Source organism: Nerophis ophidion, linkage group LG01 (assembly GCF_033978795.1).
Source record: "Nerophis ophidion isolate RoL-2023_Sa linkage group LG01, RoL_Noph_v1.0, whole genome shotgun sequence".
Lineage (NCBI taxonomy): Eukaryota > Metazoa > Chordata > Actinopteri > Syngnathiformes > Syngnathidae > Nerophis > Nerophis ophidion.
Genome location: NC_084611.1, coordinates 81,226,365 through 81,249,115, shown reverse-complemented (window position 1 = coordinate 81,249,115; position 22,751 = coordinate 81,226,365). Strand labels below are relative to the sequence as shown.

The window sequence follows — 22,751 nt, the reverse complement described above, 5'->3', positions numbered from 1 at the left end:
AAATTAAAAATCACAGTCACAGGCAATGTTGAAGCTCATGCAAGTCCGTTTTTCTAATGTTTTGTTTGAAAGTGGTGGTACATTGTTCTGCATCGTGGGCAACAAACGTGAGCCAAGTCATCACTTGACCTCACGTTTTTAAAGTGCAAAACATGCCCGCAGCGTGTCGATAGACACGACAAGTGACCATGGCTGAAGCATACAGATCTCTTGCAAGTACCGAAATAACCAAGGTGAGTAACTTTAAAATATACTCTGAGTGAACATTGGCGTTCTTGTTTGTCTGTGTCTCAAAACGGTGTCTGTGTCTGCGCGTGAGTGTTTGTGGGTGTGTGTGTGTGCGTGTGTGTGTATGTGTGCGCACATGCACTGGAGTTAACCAGAGTAAGAGAATGCATTGTTCAAATGTTTTCTCCCTCCAAAAAAATGTTTTCATATTAAGTGCTTTTACAGTTTTAACATTGATAACAAATAGGCACAATTACTAGAGATGTCCGATAATATCGAACTGCCGATATTATCGGCTGATAAATGCTTTAAAATGTAATATCCGAAATAATCGGTATCTGTTTCAAAAAGTAAAATGTATGACTTTTTAAAACGCCGCTGTACGGTGTGGTACACGGATGTAGGGAGAAGTACAGAGCGCCAATAAACCTTAAAAGGCACTGCCTTTGCATGCCGACCCAATCACATAATATCTATGGCTTTTCACACACACAAGTGAATGCATGCATACTTGGTCAACAGCCATACAGGTCGCACTGAGGGTGGGCGTATAAACAACTTTAACACTGTTACAAATATGCGCCACACTGTGAACCCACACCAAACAAGAATGACAAACACATTTCGGGAGAACATCCATACCGTAACACAACAGAACCAATACTCAGAACCCCTCGCAGCACTAACTCTTCCGGGACGCTACAATATACACCCCCGTTACCTCCTACACCCCCCTACCTCAACCCCGACCACCTCAACAATTTAAGCTAACACCTTATGTTAGCTTAAATGCTAACATGAAAACGAGAGACATTGACGTACTTCTCCATTGAAAGACGATATTCCTCAATCGAAACTTGGATAAACACATTTCGGTCTGAGCAACTAAGATAATCGATTGGTCACATTAAACATGCAGGCTAGGCTTTCTGAGACAGAGAGCTCGATCGGTAATCTCAGCAAGATGGTAACAGGAAGTGATATTGAGTGACGTCACATAAACCTAATGTGACGCACCCAACACACGTTTTTATCTTTATCATAAAAAAAACAGTAAGATTTTACAAATTAAAAAACGGAACAACATAATCAGATTTAAACACGCAAAAAAAACAACAACATAGCACTTAAGTAGCCAGAGCAATATTATTATATAACATATTTCTTCCACCAAGGAAGCCTATTGTTCCCACTTCTCTGTGAGCGCTTTGAGTAGTGAAGTGAATTATATTTATATAGCGCTTTTTCTCTAATGACTCAAAGCGCTTTACATAGTGAAACCCAATATCTAATTTTTACATTTAAAGCAGTGTGGGTGGCACTGGGAGCAGGTGGGTAGAGTTTCTTGCCCAAAGACACAACGGCAGTGACTAGGATGGCGGAAGCGGGGATCAAACCTGCAACCCTCAAGTTGCTGGCACGGCCGCTCTACCAATCGAGCTATACCGCCCCATCCAACAATAGAAAAGTGCGATATAAATCTAATCCATTATTATTATTTATCATATTAATACTTTAAAAAAAAATAAAACTTGGTTATGATATCAATCAATGTCGATCAATGTTTACTTAAATAGCCCTAAATCAAAGTGTTTCAAAGGGCTGCACGAGACACGACGACATTCTCGGTTTAGATCCCACATCAGGGCAAGGAAAAACATAACCTAGTGGGATGACAATGAGAAACCTTGGAGAGGACGGCAGATGTGGGTTACCCCCCCAAGCACTCTCTCGGGCGACCGGTGCAATGGACATCTAGTGGATCTAGCATAATATTGTCAAAGTCCAGTCCATAGTGGACCTAACATAATAGTGGGAGTCCAGTCCATAGTGGGGCCAGCAGGGGACCGGTCAGCAGCGCAGAGATATCCCCAACCGATGCACAGTATGAATATGTGATAATAATAATAATAATCATGATAACAATGAAAATACCACATTTTCTAGACCATAGGGCGCACCGGATTATAAATTGCACTTCCGAGGAAATTAATATTTTTTTATAAATAAGGCGCATTAAAGGAGTCATGTTATTTTTTTTTTTTTCTAAATATGTAACACTTCCTTGTGGTCTACATAACATGTAATGGTGGTTCTTTGGTCAAAATGTTGCATAGATGATGTTTTACAGATCATCTTCGAGCCGCTTCCTGACTGTCGCTTCCGGATGCGCCGTTTTGCGGCTCACCTTCGACGGCGTCTTCTCGGCGTCTTCTCGCCGTCATTTCGCCGGTGTAGCGTGCAAGGACAGGTTTGGAAGAAGTGTCAAAAGATGGAGCTAACTGTTTTAATAACATTCAGACTTTACTTCAATTAATAACGGAGCAGCATCTCCTCATCCGGAAACAACAACAAGGCCAGAAATGTGTCCCATGAAAAACCGTCCGACCGGAACTCTCTAATAACTAAAGTTCCTTGGGTGATTAATTAGAACTCACTACACCGGTATGTTTTAGCTCTTTCTTGGCGAGGTTTATTGACAGATACAGTATAAGTATGAACTTTACATTACTTTATATTAGACATGTCAACAGCAGAGGATGAATTCCCCATAACAAGAAGATAGAGAAAAAGAAGAAGCTTATCGACTAGAAAGGCGGACGCCCGCAATTTTCCAAGATCCCAAATACAGATCAGCAGGTACAAAAAGTAAGAAAAGTCGCTTTTGCATAATATTGCAAAACAAAACACCAAATATGTCTTACCTTATCCACGCACCATAATAATACTCGTATGTTGAAGCACTTCAAACGGCACAGCCTACACTTATCTCATATGTTTGACTGCCATCTACTGGTCACACTTATCATTACACTAAGTACTAAATAAAATTGCTTTGAGGTGGGTAAACTCAACCAAATGTATTTCTTACATAAGGCACACTGTAGAGTTTTGAGGGGGAAAAAAAAGGATTTTAATTGCGCCTTATAGTCCGGAAAATACGATAATGATCATTTTGTTGACAATACAATTACAAATGGGACCCATTACCTACCTGCTTGGCACTCAGCATCAAGGGTTGGACTTGGGGGTTAAATCACCAAAAATGATTCCTGGCCGTGGCCACCGCTGCTGCTCACTGCACCCCTCACCTCCCAGGGGGTGATAAAGGATGATGGGTCAAATGTAGAGAATCATTTTGCCACACTTAGTGTATGTGTGAAAATCATTGGTACGTAACTTAACATTTTCATATTGTTACATCCCTAGTTGTAGTTTTCATTCCCAAATTTGGAAACGTTGAAATCGCCATGTAAAATCGCTAATGCTAATCGGTAGCACGCATATCCAAAGTAAATTAGCATTGACGAAACACATTTTGAAAAGTATAGCCTTTAACGTGAAGCACTACTTGGGATGGGATTATTTCTAATGGGTTTGACACAGGTGTCATTAGGGGTGTATAATAAATATTGCGTATGCAGTCCAGGTCATATCTATCCATGAATACATTTGACGTCCTTATAAAGTATGTACCAGTTCATTTTACTGCTGTGTAATTCATATGGGGACGTAAATTTGGACGTGACCACACACAGGCTGAATATACACAAGACAAAAAAAAGGGTCAACCACAAGCACCAAGACCCCTGACTCGTAGCTATTCCCAGAAGGCTGATGTAATCTCTACTATTAGTATGTCATATTTTCAGCACGGACACCTAAAACCAGCCCAGGCAGCTACTGTGCAACACGCCGTCTGGACCTCAAAATATTTGTCTTATCTGTCACTATATAGAGTAACGGAGGCGCCAAAAATATGCAACACAATTCAATTTATTCTCCCTGTGTTGCAAAATACTCGTGCATTAAAGGCCTACTGAAACGAGATTTTCTTATTTAAACGGGGTTAGCAGGTCCATTCTATGTGTCATACTTGATCATTTTGCGATGTTGCCATATTTTTGCTGAAAGGATTTAGTAGAGAACATCGACGATAGAGTTTGCAACGTTTGGTCGTTAATAGAAAAGCCTTGCCTTTACCGGAAGTATGTGCGCACTACGTCACGGGTTGCAGGGCTCCACACATTCTCACATTGTTTTTAATGGGAACCACCAGCAGTAAGAGCTATTTGGACCGAGAAAACGAAAATTTCCCTATTAATTTGAGCGAGGATGAAAGATTTGTGTTTGAGGATATTGATAGCGAAGGACTAGAAAAAAATAAAATAAATAAAAATCAAGTGTGAAAAAAAAAAAAAGGTGATTGCATTGGGACGGATTCAGATGTTTTTAGACACATTTACTAGGATCATTCTGGGAAATCCCTTATCTTTCTATTGTGTTGCTAGTGTTTTAGTGAGTTTAAAGGGGAACATTCTCACAATTTCAAAAGGGTTAAAAACAAGAAAAATCAGTTCCCAGTGGCTTGTTGTATTTTTTGAAGTTTTTTTGAAATGTTTACCGGTCCCGGAATATCCCTAAATAAAGCTTTAAAGTGCCTTATTTTCGCTATCTTCGAAACCACTATCCATTTCCCTGTGACGTCACACAGTGCTGCCAATGTAAACAAACAATGGAAATACCACAGCAAGATATAGTGACATTAGCTCGGATTCGGACTCGGATTTCAGCGGCTTAAGCGATTTAACAGATTACGCATGTATTGAAACGGATGGTTGGAGTATGAAAGTATTGAAGAAGAAACTGAAACTATTGAGCGAATAGCTATTGACGCTATTCATAGCCATAGCATGGCCGAATAGCTGCGTTAGCATCGCCGGTAAAATGTGCGGACCAAACGATCAGGACTTTCGCATCTCGTGACACTGGAGCAACTTAAATCCTTTGATTGGTAAGTGTTTTTTTTGCATTAAATGTGGGTGGAAGGAAACGTAATATAGTTGCAAATGCATCTGCAGGTTATCCATACATCTCTGTGCCATGTCTGCTTTAGCACCGCCGGTAAATAGCATGTTATCATTGATTAGCTGGCAGTCACGCCGCGACCAAATATGTCTGATTAGCACATAAGTCAACATCAACAAAACTCACCTTTCTGATTTCGTTGACGTTATCATTGCAAATGCATCTGCAGGTTATCCATACATCTCTGTGCCATGTCTGTCACCGTCGGTAAATAGCATGTTAGCATCGATTAGCTAGCAGTCACGCCGCAACCAAATATGTCTGATTAGCACATAAGTCAACAACAAAACTGACCTTTGTGATTTAGTTGACTTTATCGTTGCAAATTCATCTGCAGGTTATCCATACATCTCTGTGCCATGTCTGTCATTGCCGGTAAAATGTCTACTTTCGCATCTTTGGGCCAGTGGTGCAACTTGAATCCCTCCCTGTTAGTGTTGTTACACCCTCCGACAACACACCAACGAGGCATGATTTCTCCAAGGTTCCAAAAAATTGTCGAAAAAACGGAAAAAAACAGAGCTGAGACCCGGTGTTTGTAATGTGTAGAACATGAAAATGGCGGCTGTATTACCTCGGTGACGTCACGTTCTGACGTCATCGCCACCAGAACAATAAAAAGAAAGGCGTTTAATTCGCCAAAATTCACCCATTTAGAGTTCGGAAATCGGTAAAAAAAATATATGGTCTTTTTTCTGCACCATCAAGTTATATATTGACGCTTACATAGGTCTGGTGATAATGTTCCCCTTTAACAGTACCTGATAGTCGGAGTGGTGTGTCCACGGGTGTCTTGAGGCCAGTGTCTGAGGGAAGTCGACGGCAGCTGTATGGACGGCGCAAGCTCAGCTCATCTCCGGTAAGAGGCGACTTTTTACCACAATTTTTTCACCGAAAACTGCTTGCTGACATTTGGTCGGGATCCATGTTCGCTTGACCACTCTGATCCATAGTAAAGTTTCACCTCCGGGAATTCTAAACACGGAATCACCGTGTGTTTGTGTGGCTAAAGGCTAAACCAACACAGATGTCCAAAATACTGTGTAATTATGCGGTTAAAGCAGACGACTTTTAGCCGCGAGTGGTGTAGCGCTAATATTTCCTTACAGTCCGTGACGTCACGCGCATGCGTCATCATTCTGCGACGTTTTCAACGGTAAACTCCGCGGGAAATTTAAAATTCCAATTTTGTAAACTAAACCAGCCAAATTTGGCATGTGTTGCAATGTTAATATTTCATCATTGATATATAAACTATCAGACTGCATGGTCGGTAGTAGTGGGTTTAAGTAGGCCTTTAAATTATACTGTGAAATACAGCATGTATCGCTATTTTTGCTATTCAAAGTACATGCAGCGTTAGTATGTTATACCCATGTTATTTCGGTGCTAAATGATTACACCTGCAACAAGTGCTTGTACGAGTAATGCCTTTGAAATATTGAAGCATCCAGACAGAAGCACGCAGTCTGACGCTCTTTTTAAACTGAACTATTGATGTCCGCCCGTAACGCGCCTCGTTACGCCTCGTTATGCCGTGGCGCTGGTGCAGTGAAGTGAATTATATTTTATATAGCGCTTTTCTCAAGTGACTCAAAGCGCTTTACATAGTGACACCCAATATCTAAGTTACATTTAAACCAGTGTGGGTGGCACTGGGAGCAGGTGGGTAAAGTGTCTTGCCCAAGGACACAGCGGCAGTAACTAGGATGGCACAAGCGGGAATCGAACCTGCAACCCGCAAGTTGCTGGCACGGCCACTCTACCAACCGAGCTATGCCGCTGGTCTAGCCGCAACAACAACACAGTACTTCCTCGTGATGCACCAATGACGATCACGGCAAGGTTGCATTCATGGACACCCGGAATTGTGAGCATCAATTCAAGTAAGTCGTGTTTTGCATAATTATTGCTACAATAGTAACAATTTGGCATAGATTTGATTAAACAGTTTGAATGTATTATTTGGTAAATATCTGTTTGTCAGCTCTGGTCCATATAGGCCGCAACGGTCCTCAGTTGTAAAACACTTTTCCCTATACTTGCCAACCCTCCCGATTTTCCCGGGAGACTCACGAATTTCAAGGTCCCTCCCGAAAATCTCCTGGGGCAACCATTCTCCCGATTTATACCCAGACAACAATATTGGGGCGACTGCTTTTAGCGTCCTGTACAACCTGTCGTCACGTCCGAGGTACACATCGAGGTGCCACTGTTAATGCATTAAGGTGATAGTACTGTATTTCGGGTGGCACCCGTACGCCTCCCTAGGGAGGTGTTTAGGGGAGAGGGAAGTCTGGGCTTCTCTGCTAACCTCGGACAAGCGGAAGAAAACGGATGGATGGAATACTGTACTTGTTAGTGTGGTACCTTTATTCATATTACAATATTCTGAACGTAGCCAAAAAGACAATTATTGTTGGCCACCAGGTTAGTCAGGTCATAGTTTTAGCAGAAAGGTATGATGCAAATGTCAATGTAACTTTATCAGACAGAACAATGGCATGGCTATTTTCTGCGCTTGATATGCAAATACACCACGTTACTGCAGGCCTCAGGATTTAAAAAAAAGGGCGTTGACGCAGAATTTGATCCGTGCCGCTTCCACACAACCTGCTTGCAGGCAGGAATCAAACGGACAGAGGGCACAAGCAGGGGCAGCGTGGCAGTGCCCGGGCCAAGCTCTCCGGCAGCGGCGGACGTGGCGGCCGGAGCAGCTGCTGGCCAAAACCTTCTGGTCACGTGCCAAGGATCACGGCGGAATTGCGAAAAGCTGCCAAGTGATGGCCGCTAATGATGTAACCTCGGGGCGAGACCCAAGAGCTATCAGGGGACCAATAAAACACCAACTTTAGCTACCCCATTACGGACTTAGCGTTGGCTGTGAGCAAATATGAAGGAACGCACTCCAATGCTGGTCAATTGTCTTATGTCTGTTTCTACTTTTTTTTTTTAAATCACACTCGCTGCCCAATACTAATCAATACCTATAAAAAAGAAAAACACTTCCGCTCTTCTGGCAAACACAAGCCGACTTCCGCAGTCAGCAGTTTAATCTCAGAAGGATTAGATCATTAAAAAAAAAAAAAGCTCCAGCAGTATCACTGATATCAGCAAGTCTGCCAGTTTTTTAAGCACAGTTGAGGCAGAAGACCAAGAGATAAAACAAAAACAAATTATATATATATATATATATATATATATATATATATATATATATATATATATATATATATATATATATATATATATATATATATATATACACATACACATATATAAGTGTATGTATACACACATATATATATATATATATATATATATATATATATATATATATATACAAACCCCGTTTCCATATGAGTTGGTAAATTGTGTTAAATGTAAATATAAACAGAATACAATGATTTGCAAATCCTTTTCGACAGATATTCAGTTGAATGCACTACAAAGACAAGATATTTGATGTTCAAACTCATAAACTTTATTTTTTTTTTGCAAATAATAACATAGAATTTCATGGATGCAGCACGTGCCAAAGTAGTTGGGAAAGGACATGTTCACCACTGTGTTACATCACCTTTTCTTTTAAAAACACTCTGGGAACTGAGGAAACTAATTGTTGAAGCTTTGAAAGTGGAATTATTTCCCATTCTTGTTTTATGTAGAGCTTCAGTCGTTCAACAGTCTCTGCTGTCGTATTTTACGCTTCATAATGCGCCACACATTTTCGATGGGATACAGGTCTGGACTGCAGGCTGGCCAGGAAAGTACCCGCACTCTTTTTTTACAGAGCCACGCTGTTGAAACACTTGTCTTAGTGAAATAAGCAGGGGCTTCCATGATAACGTTGCTTGGATGACAACATATGTTGTTCCAAAACCTGTATGGACCTTTCAGCAATAATGGGGCCTTTACAGATGTGTAAGTTACCTATGCCTTGGGCACTAATACACCCCCATACCATCACAGATGCTGGCTTTTGAACTTTGCGCCTATAACAATCCGAATGGTTATTTTTCTCTTTGTTCTGAAGGACACCACAGCCTCTGTTTCCAAATATAATTTGAAATGTGGACTCAGACCACATAACACCTTTCCACTTTAAATCAGGCCATCTTAGGTGAGCTCGGGCCCAGCCAAGCCGGCGGCGTTTCAGGATTATGTTGATAAATGGGTTTGGCTTTGCATAGTAGAGTTTTAACTTGCACTTACAGATGCAGCGACCAACTGTAGTTACTGACAGTGGTTTTATGAAGTGTTCCTGAGCCCATGTGGTGATATCCTTTACACACTGATGTTGGATTTTAATGCAGTACCGCCTGAGGGATCAAAAGTCTGTAATATCATCGCTTACGTGCAGTGATTTCTCCAGATTCTCTGAACTTTTTAATGATTTTACGGACTGTAGATGGTAAAATCCCTAAATTCCCTGCAATAGCTCGTTCAGAAATGTTGTTCTAAAACTATTCGACAATTTGCTTACTAAGTGGTGACCCTCACCCCATCCTTGTTTGTGAATTACTTAGCATTTCATGGAAGCTGCTTTTATACCCAATCATGGCACCCAACTGATCCCAATTAGCCTGCACACCTGTGGGATGTTCCATATAAGTGTTTGATGAGCATTCCTCAACTTTATCAGTATTTACTTACACCTTTCTCAACTTCTTTGTCACGTGTTGCTGGCATCAAATTCTAAAGTTAATGATTATTTGCAAAAAAAAATGTTTATCAGTTTGAACATCAAATATGTTGTCTTTGTAGCATATTCAACTGAATATGGGTTGAAAAGGATTTGCAAATCATTGTATTCTGTTTATATTTACATCCAACACAATTTCCCAACTGATATGGAAACGGGGTTTGTATATATACATACATATATGCACCCACCCACCCCCCGCCCCCCCAAACACACACACACACAGATATATATACACTATATTGCCAAAAGTATTTGGCCACCTGCCTTGACTCACATATGAACTTGAAGTGCCATCCCATTCCTAACCCATAGGGTTCAATACGATGTCGGTCCACCTTTTGCAGCTATTACTGCTTCAACTCTTCTGGGAAGGCAGTCCACAAGATTGCCGAGTGATTTTATAAGAGTTTTCCACCATTCTTCCAAAAGCGCATTGGTGAGGTCACACACTGATGTTGGTCGAGAAGGCCTGGCTCTCAGTCTCTGTTCTAATTCATCCCAAAGGTGTTCTATCGAGTTCAGGTCAGGACTCTGTGCAGGCCAGTCAAGTTCATCCCCACCAAACTCTGACATCCATGTCTTTATGGACCTTGCACTGGTGCAAAGTCTTGTTTGAAGAAAAAGGGACCCGCTCCAAACTGTTCCCACAATGTTGGCAAAATGGAATTGTTCAAAATGTTTTGCTATCCTGGAGCATTCAAAATTCCTTTCACTGGAACTAAGAGGCCAAGCCCAACTTCTGAAAAACAAACCTACACCATAATTCCTCTTCCACCAAATTTCACACTAGGTACAATGCAGTCCAGAATGTACCGTTCTCCTGGCCACCAAAACCCAGACTGGTCCATCAGATTGCCAGATGGAAAAGTGTGATTCGTCACTCCAGAGAACACGTCGCCACTGCTCTAGAGTGCAGTGGCGACGTGCTTTACATCACTGCATCAGACGCTTTGCATTGGACTTGGTGACGTACGGCTTAGATGCAGCTGCTCGACCATGGACACCCATTCCATGAAGCTCTCTGCGTGCTGTACGTGGGCTAATTGAAAGGTTTGCAGCTCTGTAGCAACTGACTGTGCAGAAAGCCTTTGCACTATGCGCTTCAGCATCCGCTGACCCCTCTCTGTCAGTTTACGTGGCCTACCACTTGGTGGCTGATTTGCTTTTGTTCCCAGACTCTTCCATTTTCTTATAATAAAGCCAACAGTTGATTTTGGAATATTTAGAAGCGAGGAAATTTCACAACTGGATTTGTTGCACAGGTGGCATCCTATGACAGCGTTCAACACTTTGAACACCACTCCTTTACTTATTTCACAGCAAGGCAAAGTGTGGCCTGGAGGCCATTTGTTATAATGCAACTCTTTTAGGCACATTGTAGAAATTAGATCCAAAAAAAAAAAAGAACATTTGAGCATATTGTAACAGAAAAAGGGTGAACTGTTGATAATTAAAAAAGGAATAACACAAAGGTTTTTCTTTAAATATGTTTTAGTCTTTTTTTAGCCTATTTCATTACAAATGACAATATGACCTCACACTGAAACCACATTGAAAGAATATGAATAACAATAGTTTGTTTTTATACTTAAAGGCTCAACACCAGTGCTGTGTTTTTAGAATATAAAAAAATTTCAATTATAATAATAATAATTAATAATTTGATGTTCTCTTGGCAGCTCATACTAAAATGTATTTGACCCGGGAACAGATTCCCAGCCTCACTAGTGAGAATGTTTCTGACAAATTATACTTACGTGTGAGAAAGAGGATTACACTATGAAAAAAAGTTGGCGCGTATAAGCAGTCTGCAAGTATGCGTTACATTCTGCACTTGCAAAAAAAAAAAAAAAGAGAGAAACAAACAACAGAAAAACCCACTACATTCCACTTTTCCCTTGTGCAAGAAAGCCGCTTACCATCGCTCATATTTGGGCAAGAGTCTCGCGCGCGCACACACGCACGCACATTTATATATATATATATATATATATATATATATATATATATATATATATATATATATATACAGTATATAAACATATATACTTATACTGTACATATAAAAATACAAATATACACATACAGATATATAAATATACACATATATAAAAATATACATATATATTGTATATATCCATACATATGTTGTATATATATATATCCATATATATATATTGTATATATCCATATATATATATACATACACACACACATACATACATACATACATAGTATATATATATATATATATATACATAGGTGTGTGTATGTCTGTATGTGTACATACATATATACATATACACAGTATATAAACATATATACTTATACTGTACATATAGAAATACAAATATACACATACATATATATTGTATATATCCATACATATACATATATATATATATATATATATATATATATATATATATATATAGTATATATCCATACATACATACATACATACATACACATACATATATATACATATATTATATATATATATATATATATTTATACATACACATATATATGTATATATATATATACATATATAAACATATACTTATATATACATACATACAGATTTATAAATATACACACATAAAAATATACATATATATTGTATACATCCATACATACATATATATATATATATATATATATATATATATATATACACATATATACATACACATATATATATATTTATACATATATATATTGTACACATCCATATATATAGACACATATAAATATATACATATATATATATATACATATGTGTGTGTGTATGTATGTATGTGTACATATATATATATATATATATATATATGTATATACACACACATATATATGTATGTATATAAATATACATATATATATACATACACATATATATGTATATATATATACATATATACCTACATACATATATATAAACACATATATAAACATATACTTATATATACACATACATACATACAAATACATACATACACACACACACACACACACACACACACACACACACAGCTTGGATAGGCTCCAGCACCCCCCGCGACCCCGAGGGGACAAGCTGTAGAAAATGTGGGCAGCACGGTGGTACAGAGATAAAGTGTGTATATATATAATACATATACACCTTATCTCTTGCGGTCACCTTGCACTCTATAATCTCTTCCCAAATATGCAAACTACATCACAGGTATCATCCATAGAAGCTGCCTGGCAGACACAATGTAGGAGTGGCCTGACGCTCCCAAAAAGATAATGTTTCATTTCTCCTGGATCGCCATTCAACATGTGATATATAATCCTCTTGTCTGCTGCAGCATTTCTTTTTTTTTTACCAAAGTTATACCAGTAAAGCGTTTGGTTACACCACACTGGTTATGAAGGACCATGCTGGGTTCTAAATATGGTTATGGTTATAGTGTTAGCCTATTTTGAACATACATACAGCATCTCCTATTTCCGGTTTCTCATTACACATCTGAAAAGGACTAGAAAGAAGCAGAGCTTTTGTAGTCATACCCCTTTCCATTTCACTGTTCAGGTTTGGAGTAATATGAATGGGAAATCAATTGTTCAACTATTATGTTTTGTATCAAATAAACAAAATTACCAGAATGAAATAAATTATTCTTATCCGAAATCTGACAATTCAGCTGCCTCCTGCTGTCAATCATCTTCACACTGGCAAGAAAGCAGCCCCAAAAAGCTAATCAAAGAGCTTGTAATCTAAATGGACATGCTTCAGCCTGAGGGACTGATTTCCACCTGGCACTAAGGTTTGACTTGTCTTCATTTAATAGCGTAACATTATTTTTGGATGTTAAAAAGTGTCGGGGTCGTGCTCCCTCATACTATAACAGGAGCGGTCTTCAGCTTTTAGCAATCTGCTGCAAAAAAAGCTGTTCAAAGATCCTCTATAAAACAAGATGGCATACAGCAAACACAATAGTCCAAAGATCAAAGACAAGACAGGACTGCTCAGCTGTTTTAGTAACCTACAGCAAAAAAAAAAAAAAGATTTAAGTCATATATGATGTCATCAACTTTCAAAAAGTTTGACTCAATCTGTAATAAAAAACAGTGAATACATAAATCAGGAAGGTTGTCATGAATAAATAGTTAACATGATATATTTAATAACATTACAAATCAGTTTAACTAATATGTAATTAAATGTAGCATTTAACACAATAAGTGTGAATTTTTACCTGAACCTAACAGAGGGTTAATGCAACAAACAGAGTTCAAAAACTATTTTAAATATTGATTTTAAAGTAAATCTCTAAAAACAACAGCGTGCTCAAGCCATTTAGAAGATCTTCGAGCAGTATTTTCCAGTAGATTCCTAAAATTAGCAGAGGACTGCTGTCATATGCACAGGACCTTTAACTGGCATTGTTGCAGTAAAATCATAAAAGCAGCAGTGCTTCTCCCATATAGAGGATCTTTGACTGTATTATTTATTTTTTTTTTTTGCTTTGGGTCGTTAAAAAGCAGCACAGCACTCCTGTCATATAGAGGATTTTTGAGTAGCATTTTTGCAGTGGATCCTTAAAAATATCTAAGTGCTCCTTTCATATAAAGGATCTTGGACCAATGTGTCCACAGAAATCCCTAAAAACAGCAGCCCGCTCCTAGGATGTAGGGAATCTTTCAGCAATGTTTTGCAGAAGGTCCTCAAAAACAGCCCAACACTCCTGTCATAAAGACATTATTTGACTAGCATTTTTGCTGAATTTCTTTATATGCGGCAAAAATGCTCCTGGCATAAAAAGATATTTAAAAACAGCGCAGCACACCTCATAAACAAGGATCGTTGAATAGTGTTTCTGCAATAAATCCTTTAAAATAGCACAGCACAACTGTCATAGAGAGGATATCTGACCAGCATTTTTGTAGTAGATACTTAAAAATAGAACAACGCTCGGCAAATAAAGGATCCGGGACTGAGTTTCCGCAGAAAGTCCTTAAAAACCGCAAAGCATTCCTGTTGCTCTGACTAGCATTTTTGCAGTTGCATTTCATTATATCATTAAAAAAAAACTACCTAAGCACCCGTCATAGTAAAAACATGATCTTTGATTATCATTTTTGCAGAAAATCCTTAAAAATAGCACAGTGCTCCTGTCATATAAAGTATCTTGACTAATGTTTCACCAGAATATCTTAAAAAACAGCACAGCACAGCACTCCAGTCATGAAAAGGATCTTCAGCATTTCTGCAGTATGGCTCTCGAAATAACAGAGCACTCCTGTCAATTAGAGGATCTTGGACCAGCATTTTGGCAGTAGATCCCTTAAAAACAGCAGAGTAGTCAGTCACATTAAGGATCTTGGACTAATATTTCTGCAGCATATTCTTAAAGGCAACAGAGTGATGCTGTCATGTAGAGGATCTTTGACTAGTGATTTTATTTCATTGAGTCGTAAAAAAAAAGCAGCACGGCACTCTTGTCATGAAAGACGATCTTTGACTACAATTTTTGCATATGATCCCTAAAAATAGCAAAGTGCTCCTGTCGTAAAAGCAGTGGTCCCCAACCACCGGGCCGCAGAAATCAACATAAAACACAAGATACACTTACAATTAGTGCATCAACCCAAAAAAAACCCTCCCTTTTTCATGACAAATAATGGAAAACGATTAAAAAAATTAAATAAAATAAAAAATTCCCCCCCGGCCCCCCAGCCGGGCCGCGAGACAAATTATCAAGCGTTGACCGGTCCGCAACTACAAAAAGGTTGGGGACCACTGGTATAAAAGACCTTGGACTTGTGTTTCCAAAGAAGGTCCTTAAAAACAGCAGAGCACACCTGTAATTTGGAGGATCTTGTACTAGCATTTAGGCAAGGCATCCTTAAAAACAGCAGATAACTCCTGTCATAGAGAGGATATTTGTCTAGAAATGTTGCAGTATATGCACAAAAGCAGAGAGGATCTCTAGATAGTAATTTTTTTTGGGTACAAAAAACCCCAGCACAGTTCTCCTGTCATAAAGACAATTTTTGATCATTATTTTTGGAGGAGATCTTTAAAAATAGCAAATCGCTCCTTTCATAGAAAAGGAACTTTGACTAATGTTTCAGCAGAAGAGCTTTAAATACGGCACAGCACTCCTGTCGTGAAAATGATCTTTGATGGGTGTTTCAGCAGCAGATCAGCAGCAAAGTGATCCTGTCATATAGAGGATCTTTAACTAGGGATTTTATTTTATTGACTCGTTAAAAAAAAGCAGCACAGCACTCGTCATGAAGGCGATCTTTGACTTTAATTTTTGCAGAAGATCCCTAAAAATAGCAAAGTGCTCTTGTCACAAAAAGGAGCTTTGACTAGCATTTTTGCAGTAGAATCTTAAAAGAAGAAGAGTGCTCCTGTCATACAGAGGATATCTAACCAGCATTTTTGTAGTACATCCTTAGATGTACAACAAAAATTGCTTAGTAGAGAGGATCTTTGACCAGGAATTGTTTTCATTAGGTCGTAAAAAAAGCAGCAAAGCACTCCCGCCATACAGACAATCTTTTGACTATCATTTTTGCAGGCAATCCTGTCATAAAAAAGGATCTTTGACTATTGTTTCAGCAGAAGAGCTTCAAATACAGCACAGCACTCCTGTCATGAAAATGATCTTTGATGGGTGTTTCAGCAGCAGATCAGCAGCAAAGTGATCCTGTCATATAGAGGATCTTTAACTAGGGATTTTACTTTATTGACTCGTTAAAAAAAAGCAGCACAGCACTCGTCATGAAGGCGATCTTTGACTTTAATTTTTGCAGAAGATCCCTAAAAATAGCAAAGTGCTCTTGTCACAAAAAGGAGCTTTGACTAGCATTTTTGCAGTAGAATCTTAAAAGAAGAAGAGTGCTCCTGTCATACAGAGGATATCTAACCAGCATTTTTGTAATACATCCTTAGATGTACTACAACTTAGTAGAGAGGATCTTTGACCAGGAATTGTTTTCATTAGGTCGTAAAAAAAGCAGCAAAGCACTCCCGCCATACAGACAATCTTTTGACTATAATTTTTGCAGGAGATCCTGTCATAAAAAAGGATCTTTGACTAATGTTTCAGCAGAAGAGCTTTAAATACAGCATAGCACTCCTGTCATGAAAATGATCTTTGATGGGTGTTTCAGCAGCAGATCAACAGGAAAACGCTAGTCACTAAAATATAGTGATGTGTTGATGAGGCGCCATGAAGCGTTTCGAAACATTGCAAAATTGTATTGAAACTGTGTTGGTACTGTGTCACTAAATACTGACATCTGCTGGACATCAAACATTTGATTGATTGATTGATTGAAGAGTTCTCTACAGGTCCCTACAGGCAACCTATGGACCGACTCAACTGACACTGATTTTAGGACCTAGTACGGGGGTCGGTAACCCGCTGCTCTAGAGCCTCTTTAGCAACGCTCTCGTGGCTCTCTGGAGCTTTTTCAAAAATGTATGAAAAATGGAAAAAGATGAGGGGGACAAAACATATGTTTGGTTTTACTGTGGTTTCTGTAAGAGGACAAACATGACACAAACCTCCCTAATTGTTATAAAGCACACTGTTTGTATTAAACATGCTTCACTGATTTGAGTATTTGGCGAGCGCCGTTTTGTCCTACTCATTTTGGCGGTCTTTGAACTCACTGTAGTTTGTTTACATGCATAACTTTCTCCGACTTTCTAGGACGTGTTTTATGCCACTTCTTTTTCTGTCTAATTTGGTCCACCAAACATTTAAAGTCGTGCATGAATGCACAAAGGTGAGTTTTGTTGATGTCATTGATTTGTGCGGAGTGCTAGTCTGACATATTTGGTCCCTGCATGACTGCAAGCTAATCGATGCTAACATGCTATTTAGGCTAGCTATATGTACATATTGCATCATTATGCCTCCTTTGTAGCTGTATTTGAGCTCATTTAGTTTCCTTTAAGTCCTCTTAATTCAATTTATATCTAATGACACACTATCTGTATGTAATATGGCTTTTCATTTTTTACGGCTCCAGACAGATTTGATTTTGCATTTTTGGTCCAATATGGCTCTTTAAACATTTTGGGTTGCCGACCCCTGACTTTTTATATACAATAATATAAACCAAGTCATTGTATTTCATTTAGGATTATTTCATATCTTCATTTAAATAAAAATATATTTTTATCTTTTTTAGATACAGTCAATAAATAATGTGAACATGTATCATAACATGGAAATCTAAGAGGACTTATTTTTTCACGGCGGAAATCTTTCTTTTTGCCGACGACAATAAATTAACAAATTACCAACGACAGAAATGCGGCGATTCTGTTGGTAGCAGCATCCCGTTGACAGATGCGCTTCCTTATAAACACAGTTTGGCGCGCAGGCGCCAGTTTGACACAGTTTGCGTATCGGTCACGTGACCGAAACAGCTCATGATCGGTCACGTGACTTTCTAAAAAGCGGTAGGCGCACCAACACAGGGTTTTGCTTTATGAGCTCGACGCATGCGCCGATGCATCGCTGTTGCCGGACCCACCACTACTAGTATATCATGCAAAAGCGCAGATTCCAACCATTGAAATATGTTGTATAGTTGAAGACTCATGGTCATTTGAAAAAATCCCTGCACATCATAATGGCAGCTACGCTTTCCATCTTAAAGATCTAAAAAAAAATATTTGGGAATGTCCGGCGGGCCAGATTGAAAAGCTAAACGGGCCAGCATGTGGACCCCAGGCCTTAATTTGCCCAGGTCTGATCTTGACTATCGCTTTTGCAGTTAAGCAGGGGTCACCAACCTTTTTGAAACCAAGAGCTACTTCTTGGGTACTGATTAATGCGAAGGGCTACCAGTTTGATACACACTTAAATAAATTGCCAGAAATAGCCAATTTACTCAATTTACCTTCAACTCTGTTATTTTTAATAACTAATTACATTTATCTTTGTGGAAACACTACTGATCATTTTAATGATTTCTCACAATAAATATATATTTTTGATAACATGTTTTAAATAGGTTAAAATCCAATCTGCACTTTGTTAGAATATATAACAAATTGGACCAAGCTATATTTCTAACAAAGACAAATCATTATTTCTTCTATATTTTCCAGAACAGATTTTTTTTTTAAAGAAATTCAAAAGACTTTGAAATAAGATTTAAATTTGATTCTACAGATTTTCTAGATTTGCCAGAATATTTTTTTTTTACTTTTAATCATAATAAGTCTAAAGAAATATTTCAAAAATATTCTTCGTCGAAAAAACAGAAGCTAAAATGAAGAATTAAATCAAAATGTATGTATTATTCTTTACAATTAAAAAAAAAAATACTTGAACATTGATTTAAATGGTCAGGAAAGAAGAGGAAGGAATTTAAGATATAAAAAGATATGTGTTTCAAAATCCTAAAATCATTTTTAAGGTTGTATTTTTTTCTCTAAAATTGTCTTTCTGAAAGTTATAAGAAGCACAGTAAAAAAATTAATGAATTTATTTAAAGGCCTACTGAAACCCACTACTAACAACCTTGCAAAATGATGCAGTCAGTTTATATATCAATAATGAAAACTTAACATTGCAACACATGCCAATACGGCCGGTTTAGTTTACTAAATTACACCTTTAAATTTCTCGCGAGGTATCCTGTTGAAAACATCGCGGAATAATGACGCTTATGTTGATGCGTGCTTGTGACGTTATTGGTTGGAGGGGACATTTTAGCCCAGCACCACTCACGGCTAAAAGTCGTCTCTTTTCATCGCATAATTACACAGTATTTTGGACATCTGTGTTGCTGAATCTTTTGCAAATTGTTCAATTATAATGGAGACTATAAAGAAGAATGCTGTTGGTGGAAAGCGGTGGATTGCAGCTGCCTTCAGCAACCAAAACAGAGCCGGTGTTTTTTTGTTTGTTGTGAAGCTTTAATATGGAACAGAGCGGTCAGGCAAACATGTTTTTCTACCACGTGTCAACCAGCAAGTTTTTGGATGAGAAAATTGTGATATTGAGTCGGCCCCTACCGGAGACTTGAGCAGAGTTTGCGTCCTCCTGCAGCAGCTGTCAAAAAGGCAGCTGTGACTTTCTTGGCTCCTCCATATGGCTTCCCTCAGAGACACTGGCGGTCAATTATGACTTTATAATCTCACTAAAACACTAGTAACACAATAAGCAGATAAGGGATTTTACACAATTATCCTAGTAAATGTGTCTAATAACATCTGAATGGCTCCCACTGCCGTCGCCTTTTGTTTTTCTTTTTTTCTAGTGCTTCACTCTAACTTTCCTCATCTACAAATATTTCATCCTCGCTCAAATTAATGGGGAAATCGTCGCTTTCTCGGTCCGAATCGCTCTCGCTGCTGGTGGCTATGATTATAAACAATGTGAGGAGCCCTACAACCCGTGACATCACGCGCACATCGCCTGCTACTTCCTGTACAGGCAATGCTTTTTTATTAAATAAATGATAAATGGGTTGTAATTGTATAGCGCTTTTCTACTTTCAAGGTACTCAAAGCGCTTTGACACTACTTCCACATTTACCCATTCACACACACATTCACACACTGATGGAGGGAGCTGCCATGCAAGGCGCCAACCAGCACCCATCAGGAGCAAGGGTGAAGTGTCTTGCTCAGGACACAACGGACATGACGAGGTTGGTACTAGGTGGGATTTGAACCAGGGACCCTCGGGTTGCACACGGCAACTCTCCGACTTAGCGACCAAAAGTTGCGAACTTTATCGTCGATGTTCTCTACTAAATCCTTTCAGCAAAAATATGGCAATATCGCGAAATGATCACGTACGACACATAGAATGGACCTGCTATCCCCGTTTAAATAAGAACATCTCATTTCAGTAGGCCTTTAAACAAGTGAAGACCAAGTCTTTAAAATATTTACTTGGCTTTTCAAATTTTATTAGAGTTTTGTCTCTCTTAGAATTAAAAATGTCGAGCAAAGCGAGACCAGCTTGCTAGTAAATAAATACAATTTAAAAAAATAGAGTCAGCTCACTGGTAAGTGCTGCTATTTGAGCTATTTTTTTAGAACAGGCCAGCGGGCGACTCATCTGGTCCTTACGGGCTACCTGGTGCCCGCGGCCACCGCATTGGTGACCCCTGCAGTAGAGTATTCTCTTCTCTTCCAATCTGACTATATTTACATAATATTGAGCTGCTATCTCTACTAAGACAAACACGGTCATTATGATGCATACCTCTCGATATAAAATGCATGTAAACATACATGACAAAAGCGATTATGCGGCATGGAGATTAAACTCTTCCTCTGACCATTAGCAGGCTGTAGTTGACTAGCAGTGACGTCACTCGGTGTCTTTCAATCATAGAGCGTGGAAAAAAGAATCTTCCATAAAATGTGCTGGGAAGGAAAAGAAAGGCACTCACTCAGGCGCACCGTGGCTGTAACTAGGGCGTCCTAGGCGGGTTGCCTTTGCCAATCGTCCCCGGGTGTCCTTTTTTTTTTTTTTTTTTTTTTACCACTAAGAGCGGACATAGGCATTCAAGCGTGGAGGTGGAAGTGTCTTACCTTAGCATAGCAGCCTCATCCTGGCTAGCACGGCAGCCTCTTCCAGAAAGTACCCGCCGACACGGCGTCCACCTGCCCGGCTTTGCTTCACCGAGGCGGGGCAGCGTTCACACGCGAGGTGGGTGGAGGGGTCGCCCGGGTGAGCTCGGAAAGCAATGCGGTTAAAGTGTCCTAAGCCCCCGCCCCGCCCCGCTCCTTCACCCTCCTCTACCCGGCGACAAGGTACTACGCCCGGGGAGGAGGAGGAGGCGTCGTCGCTACCACGACGGACCCCAGTTTTACGCTCACGTCAGCCCGCATTAGTGGAGCTGACCCGCCCCCTCTCTTCCTTCCTTCCTTCCTTCCTCGCTGTGTTTGTGTCACTGTTGACCGCTACACACTGCGGCTTTAGTGCGCAAAATGGCCCCTCTTGTTATGTTGTTCGACTGTGAATGGGTGTGAGGGGTAACCATGGCAACCGGCCACTTACGGTACCCTGTGCACCTGTTAGCCCAGCCCTGGGTAATTATTTAGAGCAGGGGTGTCCAAACTTTTTCCACAGAGGTCCGCACACGGGAAAATTTAAGCATGCGAAGGCCATTTTGATATTTTTCATTTTTAAACCATAACAAAATTCTTTTTTTTATTCCTTAGGGTTCCTGCTCCCTAGTGTTTTTCAACCACTGTGCCGCGGCGTGGATGGGGCGGGGGCGTGGTTAAGAGGGGAGGAGTATATTTACATCTACAATTCACCAACTCGAGTATTTCATGTACCGTATTTTTCGGACTATAAGTCGCAGTTTTTTTCATAGTTTGGCCAGGGGGTGCGACTTATACTCAGGAGCGACTTATGTGTGAAATTATTAACACATTACCGTAAAATATCAAATAATATTATTTAGCTCATTCACATAAGAGACTAGACGTATAAGATTTCATGTGATTAATGGATTAGGACTGACAGGTTGTTTGGTAAAGGTATAGCATGTTCTATATGTTATAGTTATTTGAATGATTCTTACCATAATATGTTACGTTAACATACCAGGCACCGTCTCAGTATGTTATTTATGCCTCATATGACGTAGACTTATTCAGCCTGTTGTTCACTATTCTTTATTTATTTTAAATTCCCTTAAAATGTCTATTCTTGGTGTTGGCTTTTATCAAATAAATTTCCCCCAAAAATGCGACTTATACTCCAGTGCGACTTATTTATGTTTTCTTTATTGTGCATTTTCGGCAGGTGCGACTTATATTCCGGAGCGACTTATACTCCGAAAAATACGGTGTGTGTGTATATATATATATATATATATATATATATATATATATATATATATATATATACATATATATATACGTATGTATGAAATACTTGACTTTCAGTGAGTTCTAGCTATATATATTTAT

The 22,751-nt window shown here is 39.0% G+C and overlaps 1 protein-coding gene across 1 annotated transcript in view; it reads right to left on the bottom strand.

Moving 5' to 3' along the window:
- The window catches only part of LOC133560491 (sorbin and SH3 domain-containing protein 2-like), a 177,816-nt gene extending 156,016 nt beyond the window's left edge, over positions 1-21,800 (bottom strand). Inside the window, 1 exon segment of the mRNA XM_061913067.1 lies at positions 21,360-21,800. The gene's annotated coding sequence lies outside the window, so the exon portion shown is untranslated.
- Positions 21,801-22,751: the final 951 nt, after the last annotated feature.